Source organism: Sciurus carolinensis, unplaced genomic scaffold, assembly GCF_902686445.1.
Source record: "Sciurus carolinensis unplaced genomic scaffold, mSciCar1.2, whole genome shotgun sequence".
In the NCBI taxonomy this organism is placed as follows: domain Eukaryota; kingdom Metazoa; phylum Chordata; class Mammalia; order Rodentia; family Sciuridae; genus Sciurus; species Sciurus carolinensis.
This window is the reverse complement of record NW_025920339.1, coordinates 110,091-125,745: the sequence shown is the minus strand read 5'-3', so window position 1 is coordinate 125,745 and position 15,655 is coordinate 110,091. Positions and strand designations below refer to the sequence as shown.

General features: G+C 33.2%; 1 pseudogene; it reads right to left on the bottom strand.

The window, feature by feature from the left end:
- Positions 1–1,429: 1,429 nt before the first annotated feature.
- LOC124975618 (coiled-coil domain-containing protein 138-like) lies at positions 1,430–15,257 on the bottom strand (annotated as a pseudogene).
- Between the last annotated feature and the right edge of the window lie 398 nt (positions 15,258–15,655).

Below are 15,655 nucleotides of genomic sequence, written 5' to 3'. Positions count from 1 at the left end.
CTACAGAAGCTATTATGTTAATATAAATGCTATCCTTTGGATAATGTAATAGTATTAAAAGCTCAGGGCAGTTATTATACTAATTGTACCTTCTATAGTATGAATATTACATCAATATTAAGAGGCAGCTATCATATCAGTTTGATAAGTCACAGTATAGATATCATATTAGTATTAAAAGCCACAAATAAACCATTAGGTCAGTTTTAGAAACTCAAGTATGCATGTCATGTTAGGATTAAAATCAACATGGTAGTTAATACATTAATTTTAATGATATCTCATAAACATTATTTAATGCCCCCAAAATGTATATATTTTATTAGCATACTTTGTAATATAAATATGCTAATGTTAAATGCTACAGAACATCTGTTTACTAGTTTTAGATGTTATATCAAGGATATTAAATGAATATTAAAATCCACACTTATATTGTTTTCAGGGTTTATGGAGAAGATGGCATATAGTAATATTAAAGGCTACAGGACATATATATCATTGGTTTTGTAGGTGATAATATGGATATAATATTAGTATTTCAAGATAGAGGGGAGCTAGTATATTCATTTTAGATGCTAGGCTATGAATAACACATTAGATTTAGAGGCCACAGCACAGCTTCTATATTCGTATTTGATACTCTATAGCTTGGATATTATATTAGTATTTGAGTACTCTGAATGTCTCTGATATCCATTTCTGATATTGTAATATCAGGCAAATTATATTAATATTAAAGGACAGCTCTTGTATAGTTTTCCATGCTATTGTAAGCATATACTGTTTAAAGGAGGACATGGAATGGCCATAATAGGAATACTGTATTATTATTGAAGTCTACAGGGGAGCTGTTATATGTGCTTTAGATGGCCACTATGGATATTATAATCATCTTTAAGGTCCCAGGGAATCTACTATATTACTTTAAATGTGGAATAGTAAAAATATTTCTTTAGCATTAAAGACCAAATGGCAGCTATTAGTTTTAGGGGGTACAACAAATTTATCACATTCTTATGAAGGGTACAAAGACAGGCAGCTATTCTGTTAGGTTTAGATTTTATAGAATGGAAAGCATGTTAGTATGAACAGCCAGAGGCTAGTGATTACAGCAGTTTTAATGCTATAGTATGAATATAGTATCAGTAGAGAAAGAACAAGGTACAGTTTAAATAAATAACATAATTCTCTTTTAAATTTAATTTTATTTTTCATGTGTTGCTCAGGATTGAACCCAGTGCCTCACTTGTACTAGGCAAGCGCTCTAACAGTAAGCCACAAACCCAGCACCAAAGGACAGTTTTATATAAGTTTAAGAGGCCACATATTCCATATTACATAAATTTGAGAGGACTCAGAGAAACTATTAATTTTGGATATAAAATGATTGATACTACGTTGGCTTCAGTTTCCCTACGAGGCCTACTGTCATCTAAAACAAACTATCAATGACATTGGATGGGAGTCCTTTACTGGATATTCTCAAATGACCTAATATTACTGGAACTGCTAGATACTCCAAAAGCAATGTTCTCCCTTCATCCAGAGAGAAGCAAATGCCTGAGCCAGGTAATCAGCTGAAAAACAATTCAAAATCATCTGCATATCAGTAGTGAAGTTGGTAATCAGAAGGATAAAAAAGAGCATCATCACTGTAACAAAATCAGAAGAGAAACAAAAACTAAATGACGAGAGATCACAGGCTAAATTTAGATCAATTTTCCCTTAATTTGTTAGAACTCAATGGGAAAGGGAGAGAAAAGGTATTACATCAAGATAGGGTAAATTTTCTTTAAAATTTTCGTATTTTAGTACTAAAACAATTGGCATGAAGAAATAAAACATGATTTATATTAAATATCACAAGGACAATTTATTTTCCATATTTGATTATAACTAATATGCTTCCAAAAAATTTGAACAGCATTACTTTACTTCTTTCTGAATGGTTATTTCAAAATGTGACTTTATACAAACTTGCCAAATGAATTTTAACAAGGATTTCTGTCTCTGGCTAAAAATTGGATATTAGACCACTGAAAGACAACTTCAGAAGTTTGGATATGCTCTGGTGTGCTACTATTCTTAATATATCTGTAAATAAGAATGGCAGCAGTATTTTAGCAAGGCCAGCACTATAAAGACACCTATCAGATTAGATTGCCTGGGATTCTCTTAAAGATGTTCCACAGGTACCTGGGAAGCTTCTAAAGTCAGGATTGAAATGCACTAATTTAATTAGAACCAATGCAAATAAAGTATTAGATATGTGTATCATTATACTTCAATATGCCAAACAAACCCAAGCCACTACTCTTAACAGTTTTCTATAATTCTCCTTTCAAAACTCTATTAAAATGAATTTTTAAAAGTTCATGTTGTTCATATAATACTCAGTTATTTTTTCCATTGAGATTTCTACTTTAATGACTTGAAATACACTGAAAGTATAATAGAATCACCAAATGACATTTATTGTCTTCTTGGTTTTGGGTTGAATTTTCTTACATAAATATTAAGGAAACAACTAAACCCTAGTTATTAAGAATGAGAAGTTAGAGTAACTCATATGAAATTAAAATATATATTAAAATATTTTGAGAAATAAGGATCTGTGCCTCTGGATCCCTTTACAGTGTACTCCTTTTTCTTTTTGATAGAATTTAGTTCAAGGAACATTAACATTGCTATACTTAATTTTGTAGCTAAAAAATAAACACTGGAAATAAAAGAGTAATAGAACAAAGTTGCTAGATTGTTTAGATTTGTCTTGTTTAGAATATATATACATAAATATATATTTAGCAATTACGCAGAGTATACATGAATTTTAAACTCTATAAGGAACAAAAGTTTTATCACAGCACCACCTGCTGCATTTAATACATATTGCTTCACTTATTAATATATTGTCTGACTATTAAATAGGCTGTATGCTATATGGATTTTTCTTAAAATTTACAAGCTGAAGAAATTGTTCTTTAAGAGTTTTAAAGACCAAAAATAGAACTTAACTATTTTTTTCAAGAACGACCTTACAGATAAATTATGTTCTCATTTGAATTTATCCAGTAGTGAAGTTGTTTCTAAAAACAAGACCAATTTATCTTCCAAAGGAATATTTTTAAAATATTAATTATAACTATTTCAAAACATTTATTTTCCTAAATGTGTTATATTATTGAGTCTTTTAACAAAGTCCTGTCATTGAAATGTTACCTTTATATTCTTTACCAAAAGTCAATCTGTTGATTTTAATCAGTGTAAGATAAGGTTTTCCTTTATGTAATCTATATGGCAACTTTAAAAAGCAATTAGAAACTCTGCCAAAATTGCCTTCTACAAATGAGCTCCACAGTCTGGCTCTGAGCCTAGGTGAACTCTATGATATTAACAAGCTGCAGAAGAAGTGATGCTGTGTGCTCGGGATCCTAGCCTCCAGAGCTCTTGCACCGCCAACTTTTCTGCCACATGTGAATAGGCTCCATGGGAGAAAGGTCAACCAAGGACAGGGAGCCTAACCAGAAAAACCTGTCAGCTGTGTCCATACCAAATTACCAATCCAAAAAATTGTGAGCTAGTAAATAAAAGGTTTTTGTAAGTCCCATAAGTGTTTGGTTGTTTATATAGCCATAGACAGCTAATGTGATCTAATATATCTTAACTCTTAAAAGTTAAATAATATAAACAATAATGAATCTATTGATATTGATAATAGACAGCTACTATTAAGCTAGAATTTAATATAGACGTGTGTGGAGGTGCGTACCTATGATTCCAGTGACTCAGGAGGCTGAGGTAGAATTGTAAATTCAAAGCCAGTCTGGGAAACTTCGTAAACCTTGTCTCAAAATTAAAAAACAACTGTTTCTTCTTTCAGTTCTGTCAGTTTTTGCTTTGTGCTACTGGTATATAAAGGATTATGATCTCTTGATAAGATCACTTAATCACTATGAGATGACCCTCATCTGCAATAATAGTCTTCACTCTGAAAGTTACTTGACTATCCAATCAGACAAACTTATTAGTCTTTTAATTAAGGTGTATATTATCTTCTTTGTTGGCATTTTAACTATACCTCTTTCCTTTTATTGGCTCTTTTTTAAATATATATTTTTTATGATGTTGATGAACCTTTATTTTATTCATTTATTTACATGTGGTGCTGAGAATCGAAATCCATGCCTCACATATACTAGGCAAGTGCTCTACCACTGAGCCACAACCCCAGCCCCTCACTGGCTCTTTTATTGGTTGTTTTAGGCTTTATACATGAGCATCCTTGAATTAATAGTTTTCTCTACTCTTTTCCAATAGTCATACTTGGCTCTGTAAAGATGATCAGCATGTCCAATCATGTACTGAACAGAAATGGTGACAAGGAGCACATAATTCCCTTCTGTTATTTCCCCATTTTAAACAAATATTCCTTACTGCATTGTTGCCTTTTTACAGTTATCAAGAATGAACATGACATTCTATCAAACTATTCTGTATGTTGATATATGACTTTGAATTTTTCTTAATTAAATTATTCATGGTTAAAATTTTTTCTTGTACTAATATGGCACTGAATTTCTGATATTAACCTTATTGGATCTCTGATGAATACGTACATTTTTAAATGTGTAGCTATGGTCTGATAAAACTTTATTCATCTATGTGTGCATGTAAACACATAAGTTCTTGAAATAGGCCTGCAGTAAACTTTACTTTGGGCTAATTGTGCCTTTCTTTTATTTTTCCCTTTTTGAAACTAGGGATTGTACTCAGGACACTTTACCACTGAGTATGCCCATGCCTTTTGAATTTTTAGACAGGGTTTTGCTAAGTTACTGAGAGTCTTGTTAAGTTGCTGAGGCTGCCTCCAATTTGTGATCCTGTTGCCTCAGCCTCCTGAGTTGCTAGGATTAAAGGCATGAGCCACCATGCTTGACTCATAAATGATCTTTTAAACAGTTACCAGTCTAATATAATTTTGAGAACCAAAACCAAGCAAAAATAACTAAGAAGGTAGAATTATGACTTTTTGTTTCTTCATTAGTTCACTTACCACTGGGAGTAATGACTTAAGATAAACATACTTCAGATAAAGTAACAAAATTAAGTTATTGTCATTGCCCATTTAAAGAAACCACCATGCTGAGTCATACAATTTAGCAAACACAATAGATATAAAACTGATATATTTATTGCTTGACTACACTAGCATGACTCACTTTAACAAAAATTCTCATATGTAATGATTCAGAATGAAAATTGGTTACAGTTAATAATTTACAGTATATCAATTAAGTTGACATTACATATAAGTAAGCTGCACACATGTAAATCCCAGCAACTGAGGAGGCTGAGACAGGAGGATCACAAATTTGATGCCAAGCTGGTAACTTAGTGAGACACTGTCTTAAAATAAAAAATAAAAATGGTTGGGGATGTGGTTCAGTAGAACACACCTGTGTTCAATCCCTAGTACTGGAGGGAAAAATTATGATCATCTTTGGTTGAAGCATTTCCTTCTTTCTCTCCCTTTTGTCCCCTCCCTCCCTCCCTCCTTTCATTTCTTCTTTCCTTTGCAATGCTGGGGATTGAGCCCAGGTCTTGTGCATCTAGCAATATTTTTAATTTATTCATTTCTTTATATATCAATAAATCCATTCTTATACACCAAGCACCATGCTAGGTATGGGTGGATAAACAAAGTAAGTTTTTATCCTTAGTAAGCTAACTAGTGCAGGATTGGTAAGTTTTTTTGGTATAGGGCCAGGTAATAATTTTATAAATTTTAGAGGCTACACAGTCTCTATTGCCAATTACTCAGCTCTGCTGTTCAAAGGCAAAAAGAGTCATAGCCAAGAAATAACAAATAAGCATGGCTGTGTGAGAAAATTTTATTAACAAAACAAATGGTGGACCTGATATGCTCTATAAGCTAGAGTTTGCCAACTTGGTTGTCTAGCAGAAAATAATAAACTAACTAGCAATTCCAGTTTATGTGGCAAATAAGCCAAGAATTATAAGTGAAGGGTGTTATTAGAACATGATCTAAGAGAATCAACACAGGCTTCTAGAAGGAAGCAACAATACAAAAGATTTCATTCTCTCAAATTCAGCAAATAAAAGTTGATTTTAAATAAGGTGCCACCATTATGAAATAAGTCAAAATCTCATGCTTAAAATTTAAAACATAATTGATTATAAAATAATTGCTTTATTATATGGTTATCTCTTTGAGTTACTAAAAATTATTCTGTATGCATGCTTGAAAGCTGACCTTGAGTGACTGTTCTGAGAATAATTAAAGTTGACAAAAATCTCAATGGCGAATTGGAGTTCTTAAAGAAAGCAGCTGTCTTTGGTTTATTTTCCATAGAATGTTCTGAAGAATTATCCTGAATTCCTTTAATCATCACTCCTTTAAATATACCTTCACCCGGTCTTCTCAATGTTGATGTCACAGTTGAATGCTGTTAAAAATATGCACAATCTTAGAGTATTTGCTCATGCCAAGAAAACATTTATTTTAAATACTGCAACAGAATGAATGAATTTTGTTAATTAAAAAAATAAAACAATTGAAAATATGCAAGACGGGAAGGTTTCAATCAACTGAAAAGAAACTTAAGAGTGTATTTTTCTAAAACATGTAAAAACATAAGATCAAGCTATATTTCTGGAACAGAGAATCATCAGAGGAAGAGAGGCAGGCTGCCTGCTCTCTGTTCGTCATTGCTCCACCATCACTGACTACGAGTTTCTCAGGTTATCTTACTGTATTTGGTTAGGAAATGACCATCTAGAGTCTCACTGTTTTCAGTTTAATCTGACTATAAATGTCCTCAGTGACTCTGAAAACAGAACAATTTCAAAAGAATCAAATACTAGGTTAGAATCATAGAAAATTCTCATGGAGAACAAACTGAAACAAGAAAATAGGCAAAATAGGAATAACGGCATAGAAAAAAACTACCTCTAAAATAAAAGAATCTACTGATATTACATATATTCACAAGAATCAAGTGAAAGAAAACCACTTCAGACTTCTGCAGAGAGTATGCTTTGCTAAGCCAGAGTTAGAAATAACTTAAAATTTCCTTTGTTATGATTCTAATTATTCAATCCCATGTCACCGAGTTTACAATAGTTACCTGCCTCTGAATGGGGATTTGTGAACAATTCCCTTCTCAATATTGATACTGCAATGCATATAAGTTTCAGCTTTTAAATTACAAGCAGATATACTGAGATTTTGTGAGTATCAAATACCAAATGAGTGGGTGGCACAAGCAGTGTAATCTAATTCAAATACATTGCTAATAAGTGTATAATATCATTAGGAAAAAGTAATGCACAGGAATTAAAATATCAATTTGAAATTAAATATCTCAAGATTATTATATAATCATGATAAAATGACAAGATTAAGGAATTCTACTTATTTTTGTCTAAAAAACAATCTCTAATGCTCTATACTACTTCTATAATAGGAAAATAAATTGCTCTTTACTTTTCAAATATGTGTGTGGACACGATTTCTCTTCAATTGAAAACAAGTAAAAAACCACAAATATTTCATTTTTTAAAATTTTTGCTGACGCTTCACCAATATATGCAACCAATATTGACCAAAAATGTACATTCACCACACCAAAAATAAGGAAAGTCTCAAAACTAAATGAAAAAAGAGAATCAATACCTGCCAATCCCAATATATGACAAAATATTACAATTAACCAACAAAGAATTCAACACACCTCTGATAAAATGAGCATCTATAAACACTTTTAGAAAATTTCATTGAAGAACTGAAAAGTCTCACCAAAGAAAATACAGAAGAAAAGCCATGTGGAAATTTTAGAACTGGAAATACAATAAACACAATAAAAATTTAGTGACTAGCCTGGGTAGAAGAATGGAGGGGACAGAGAAAGAATTAGTTAACTAGAAAGTAAAAAAAAAAAAAGAAAACAGTTAATCTGAACAAGCAAACTAAACTGAAAAACAAACAAATAGGATGTTGAGGAATTAAAAGTATAAAAAGAAATTTCATAGTCATGTCATAGAGTTCTCAAAGGAAAGAAAAACCAGATAGCTAAAAAAAATCTGAGAAACAATGGATAAAAACTTCTCACACATGGCAAAATATACATGTAGAGATTAAAGAAGTTGAACAAATCTCAAAAAGAATAAATCCAAAGAGATCAACACTAAGATTAATCATTGTCAAACTTATGAAAACTCCCAAAAAAAAAAGAGGACCAGAACTTCAACTATACTACAAAGCAATAGTAACAAAAATGGCATGGTATTGGTACCAAAATAGACAGGTAGATCAATGGTACAGAATAGAGGACACGGACACAAACCCAAATAAATACAATTTTCTCATATTAGACAAAGGTGCCAAAAATATGCAATGGAGAAAAGATAGCCTCTTCAACAAATGGTGCTGGAAAACTGGAAATCCATATGCAACAGAAAGAAACTAAACCCCTATCTCTCACCCTGCACAAAACTCAACTCAAAATGGATCAAAGACCTTGGAATTAGATCAGAGACCCTGCATCTTATACAAGAAAAAGTAGGTCCAAATCTTCAACATGTCGGTTTAGGGTCAGACTTTCTTAACAGGACTCCCGTAGCACAAGAAATAAAAGCAAGAATCAATAACTGGAATAGAATCAAACTAAAAAGCTTTCTCTCAGCAAAGGAAACTATCAACAACATGAAGAGAGAGCCTACAGAGTGGGAGAAAATCTTTTTGCCACACATAATTCAGATAACTCTACACCAAGAATACAAATAACCCAATCAACAAATGGACTAAGGAAATGAACAGACATGTCACAAAAGAAGATGTACAAGCAATCAACAGACACATGAAAAAATGTTCAACATCTTTATTTATAAGAGAAAAGCAAATCAAAACTACCCTAAGATTCCATCTCACCCCAATTAGAATGGTGATGATCAAGAACACAAGCAACAATAGGTGCTGGCGAGGATGTAGGGAAAAATGTACACTCATACATTGCTGGTGGGTTTGCAAATTAGTGCAGCCACTCTGGAAAGCAGTGTGGAGATTCCTCGGAAAACTTGGAATGGAACCACCATTTGACTCAGCTGTCCCACTCCTCAGCCTATACCCAAAGGACTTAAAATCAGCATGCTACAGAGATGCAGCCACATCAATGTTCATATCTGCTCAATTCACAATAGCCAGATTGTGGAACCAACCTAGATGTCCTTCAATTGATGAATGGATAAAGAAACTGTGGTATATATATACAATGGAATATTACTCAGCCATAAAGAATAATAAAATTATGGCATTTGCAGGCAAATGGATGAAATTGGAAAATATCATGCTAAGTGAGATAAGCCAATCTCAAAAAACTAAAGGATGAATAATCTCACTGATAAGCGGATGATGACACATAATGGGGGGTGGGAGGGGGGCAAGAGTGGAGGAAGGAGGGACCTTATAGAGGGAAAAGAGGAGTGGGAGGGGTGGGAGGAAGGAAAAAATATCAATGAATCAAACACCATTACCCTATGTAAATGTATGATTACACATATGGTATGCCTTTACTTCATATACAGAGAAACAACATGTATACCATTTGTTTATAATGAAAATAAATATAAAAAAGATACAATTTCATTAAGTTTTCAAGTCTGACCTTAAATTTGAGATTATTTTACCTCAGTCTCCAAGTTGACTGGATTGCAAATATGCACCATTGTCTCTACCTGCACAATAATTTTGAACTTCACACCCTATGTCCCTGATGTTTTATTCCAGTGTACAAAATAAAGTCAGTTTTCTAATGGTAAAAAAAAAAGGAGAATGAGAAATGATACTCTATATTACATGTACGGGGAAAATAACTCAAATGACAATACATTTCTTATCAGAAACCATGGAGGTGGAAGGAACTGGGACATTTCTAAAAAGCCAAAGGTTGGAGAGAAAAAAAAGTGTCTCTTACCCAAAATCCAATTCCCAGTGCAAATATCCTTCAGAAATGAGAGGAAAATCAGAATGGCAAAATGAAGAAAACAGGAGGCTCTGTCATCAGCAGATCTACTCTAAAAAATTAAGTTATTTTAAACAGAAAGGAAGGGTAAAAGAACATTAGGAAGAAGGACACAAGAAACAAAAATATGCACTAGACTTTTATTCTCTTCTGAGTTTATAAACTGATGGGTGAAGCAAAAACAATAACATCATCTCATTTTTCTTTTTTTTTTTTTTTGTACCAAGCCAGGTGTGCTTAGCCACCACCACATCCCCAGGCCTTTCTTCTATGTTTCTTTAGAGACAGGGTCTTGCTAAGTTGCTGAGGGCCTCACTGAGTTGCTGAGGTTGCATTTGAACTCAAGATCCTTCTGCCTCAATCTCTCAAGTCCACGCTGGGATTAGAGGCACAGGTCACTGTGCCAGTGACAGAAGAAATATTTAGCATGATTAGATCACAAATGAGGGAAGTTAAGAGATGTCACATCTATGTTACTCAGAACTGGTAAAGCGGCGCGAGGTGCCCAGGGCCTCGCGCCTGCGCTCCGGGCTCTCCGGAGGGGCGGCTCCCCTCCAGGCAGTGGGGAAGCTTCGATGCCTCCGAGCCAAGGGTCTCCTGCCTTGGACCGGACCTCACCGCCCTGCCCGGCCCATGCCCCAGCTGTCCCTGCGGGGTCCTGGAGAGCAGGCAGCTCTGCAGCACCTGGAATGGATAAAAGTGGCAGTTTTGTTTCTTCTCATGAAACTGTTTATCTGGGATGAAAACCGTGGAATTAATCTAAAGTAGAACATTTCTCAAGGCCTGGAATGGCTTTGGGAAGCACCAGGAGGCCCTGAAAGGAGGCCTGAGGGTACAGAAGAGTTTGCTAGCAGAAGGACTTATGAGAACAACTGATCAGAAACACCAGAAGAGAAACCTTTCGAATTCTTCAGGTGATTGATTCTTGGTTCAAATTAAGTAAAATCTACACAAAAGAGAAATTAAAGTCTCAAATATGAAAAGTATATTGACATCCTAATGTAAAAGACAAAAGTGAAATGGTAGACCTTTAAAAAAAAAAAACTGTGGTTAAGTATTTGTAAAACTTTCAGACTTGGCTCTGAGAATCTCCATGATTCTGAAACTTGATATCCCAAATATGGAATCATTTCAGTGAAAAAAAAAAAAAAAAGAATACTGGAAAATACATCTGGTATACCCAAGGAAGAAGAGCTGAGAATGGAAAAGTGCCACTAACAAATTATTTACATATAATCTTGGCAACATAATAGACACTCAGGTTTGAATACAATAAATGTTGGATTTCATTCACATGTGGAACAGAACCTACTGACTGTCCTTCATTTAGAGAGTCTGTACAACTGTTCCCAAGCTCCAGCTCTCTAGATGTTCCAATGCCAGGGTCCTGGAGGCTTGGGGTCTACACGGGTAGATGAACTGTTGCCAAGTGAATGCTTCAAACAGAGCAACTTGAGCACTGTTGTCTGTTCCAGCAGTGAGGTAAAATCAGGTCGATTTGGAAGAAGAGAAGCCACACAGCAGCTCTGCTACACAGATTCCTCTGTCATTGCCTTTGCGTCCTTCACCTCCCTTCTCAAGCATCAACTTTGTATTATTGATTTAACCCACCTGGTTCTGTTCTTGTGAGCACAGGTCTGTCAATGCATCTCCTCTTCATTTTGTCCCTTTTCCTCTGTTGAATTAGAGAATGTACGTAGGTAACCCTATCATCAGGGAGAGAAAAACAAAGGGGTTCCAAAAACTGATTTCCTGTACCTTTCAGTAGCCAGGCAGGACTTTGATAGTGGCGACTTTCTGAGTACATAAGACTCGCACTTCCATCATGAGCCCTTATCCCTTTCAGCCCATTACCCTCCAATACAAATGCCAGAACCTTCTGGGACTCTCCATTAGCTTTTCTTATTTTAAAATGTTTTTCCCAATTCAGTAAGGCATTTCCCTTTCTTTTATTTTGTGGTTATTTGAAATCAAATTCACTATGAATAAAAGCGGGAAATATACAACATTGAATTTGGAGGAAAAAATGAAGGTTCTCAGCACGATTGAAGCTGGACGATCTCTTAAAAGTGTAATGGATGAATTTGGAATCAGTAAATCAACATTTTATGACATTAAAAAGAATAAGAAATTGATTTTGGACTTTGTACTGAAGCAGGACATGCCATTAGTAGGAACTGAGAAGAGAAAGAGGACGACAGTTCCATAGTAGAATTCATTCGAGAATTGGTAGTTTTTTGAGACCTAGGCCTCATAATATTAAGGATACCTTCAATACACCTTCAACTTCTGGTTCTAGTAGTTAAATTTTGTGTTTAAAGAGTTCTGCAGTTATATGATCGTGTATTATGTAGGTCTACCGTGAACTGGCATTGTTTTTAATTAACTAACAATATTTTGCATATCAGTGCCCAATTACATGTTGGTTATGAAAATAATAAACTTATGTTTCTCTAAAAAAAAAAAACTGGTAAAATGTTGGTACCAGTGAGACTAATAAGTGATTCATATATAATATAATACCTAGAACTAGTATAAAAGCTAAACAAAGAGATATACCCCTTGGGGGCTGGGACATAGCTCAGTTGGTAGAGTGCTTGCCTCACAAGGCCCTGGGTTCAATCCCCAGCACCACAAAAAAGAGAGAGAGATACCCCAAAGATTATAGATAGATAAATGAAAATGGAATTCTAAAAAATGTTGAAGTAACCCACAAAACAGTAGAAAAAAGAAACCATAAAAAATGAAAAACAGATAAAAACAAGAAATAAGATGACAGTTTATGCCCTATCATGTACAAATTAAAAATCAAATAAAACAAAGATTGACAAAACTGATTTACAAACATAACCCAGCCCTATGCTGCCTACAAAAACTCATTTCAAATATAAGAATATATGCAGGTAAAATGTTAAAAAAAATGGAAAAAGATATACCATGAGAATATGAATCAAAGGAAAGCAGAAATGGCTATATTAATATCAGTTAAAGTGATTTCATGAGCAAAGAAAATGACCAAAACAGGACTTTATATAACAATTAAAGGGTTAATCTATCAAGAAGACAAAACAATCCTAAATGCATTTGGACTGAGCAACAGAGATATACTATGTGAGGTAAAAATCGATGGAAATAACAGAAGAAACACAAATTTACTATTAACGCTAGGTACTTCTTTTTTTAATTTTTTAAAATTTTATTTGTTCTAATTAGTTGCACATGAGAGTAGAATGCATTTATGCATTTTGAGATATTTAACACCACCTCTTAACAATTGATAGATATCAACAAGGATATAAAACAACTGAAGAATATCAACAAAACAACCAAACCTGTGGAACAGAAACACCTATAACAGACTAAATAATTCATGGGTCATGATATGAAAATAAAACATATCAAAATCTGTAGGACATGATTAAAGCAGAATGGATGGAAAAATAGCACTAAATTAATAAATGTATATATTAAAAGAGGAAAAGTATTGAATCAATAAGTTTTCACTTCAGTAACCTAGAAACAAGAGAGCATAATAAACTCAAAGCAAGGAAAAGCAAGAAAATAATACATAGCAAGAATAAATCAACACAATTGAGAAAAAATGACAGAAAATCAATAAAACAAAAAGATAATACTCTTAAAGAATTAAAAAAAAGAACTTCTAGGAAAAAAAAGAAAACCCAAATTTCCATATCTGGAATAAAGTAGGGCTATCACTATAGACACTGAAGATTTCAAAAAGATAGTATTGTGATAAACTCTACACAAATAAATTTGTGTAGATAAAATGACTCAGTTCCTCAAAAAGCACAAACTACAAATCACTAATATGAATTATATAATTATAATTCTATAATTCTATAATTAGAATAGTGCTGTAACTATTAAGAAAAATAAATTCAAAATTTAAACTCCCCCCAAAAAGCAATCTCTAGGTCCAAGCAGTTCACGTGCAGAAGTCTACCCAAAACACTAATCTATGAAATTTCTTCCAGATGAGATAATACCATGTTTATGAAGCTAACATTACCCTGATACAAAACCAAAGCTCAAAACAAAGAAAACAACAGAACAATATTCCTTGTGAATGTAAGTGAAGAATCCTTAACAAAACACTAACATACAGAATTCATCAATAAACAAGAATTAAACATCACAACCAAATGTGTTTTATGTCAGGGATGCACAGCTGATTCAAAGCTTAAAAATCTATGTAATCTACCATATTAAGCAGTTAAGATGAAAAACATTATATGACCTTACCAATCAATGCAAAAAGTTCATTTGAAAAAATTCAATAATAAACCCATTCATAATAAAACTTTTGAAAAACAGGAATTGAGGGGAATTAACTCAAATTGAAAAAAACTATAAAAATACTATGTTAATGTTTACTTAATGGCAACAGCCTAAATGTTCTCCCCTAAGGTGGAGAACAAGGCAGAGATGTTTGCTCTCACCACCATGTACAATCAGTATAGTGCTAGAAATTCTAGCTAATGCAATAAATCATGAAAAGGAACTAAAGGTACACATATTAAATATAAATATTGTATATATATTAAATAATATATATATTAAAAAGGAAAACAAAACCAAAAGTTACTGTGTTTATATTTGAGATAACATGACAATCTATGTAGAAAATCCCAAGAAGTCTGTTAAGAAATTCCTAAAACTACTGAGGTCTAAGACACAGGACACAAAATAAACAACAAAAAAATCAATTATATTTTTATATGCTATTGACAAGCATATGGACATCAAAATGTAAAAGAATGCTAATTAAAATCACATAAAATTAAATATTCAGCTGAAAACTCATAAAGAGGAATTCTATGCAGAGAACTACAGCACCAATGAAAGAAATCAAAGTTCTAAATAAGTGAAGAGATGCTTTGTGTTTATAAGTTGGAAGATGCAACACAATAAAAGTCAATTCTCAACTTGATATACCAGTTTAATGCTATTCTTATCAAAATCTCTGTAAGACATTTTATTAATACAGAAGAATATATATATATATATATAAACAAAATCAAGGGAACTAAAACTAACTGACGTATTACCTGAAAATAAGTTCCTATAGTCATTTACCTGTGTTCCACCATCTAGGTGCCATAGAGAACAATATATAAATTTTACAAAAGGCTCATGAAGTTTGGCATTCACAAAAGGCATCCACTGTAGCTGCTCTGTAATCATAGGCAAAAGCTAAACATAAAATGATAAAAAAATAGAAAGACACAGTAGTTTTAGATGTCTGGAACTAACTACAAAAATTCTCCAAATATTAACTAAAGACAAAATAATTTTTAATAAAAATCTCACAAAAATCCCCATATGCTACAGAATCTGGCAATGTGAACTTAGAATTTTAAGTTCACTGGGTACAATGGCAAGTGCCTGAATCCCAGTGATCTGGGAGGCTGAGGCAAGAGGATTGCAAGTTCAGGGCAAGCTCAGCAATTTAGTGGGGCTATAAGCAACACAGTGAGAGCCTGTTGAGAGGATAAAAAACAGAAATCAGTGTCTAAAATTTAATTATTTCAGCTTATCAGGATATCAGTAGTAATGTAATAATAACTACAAAAAGTTGTTAAACTTTCAGA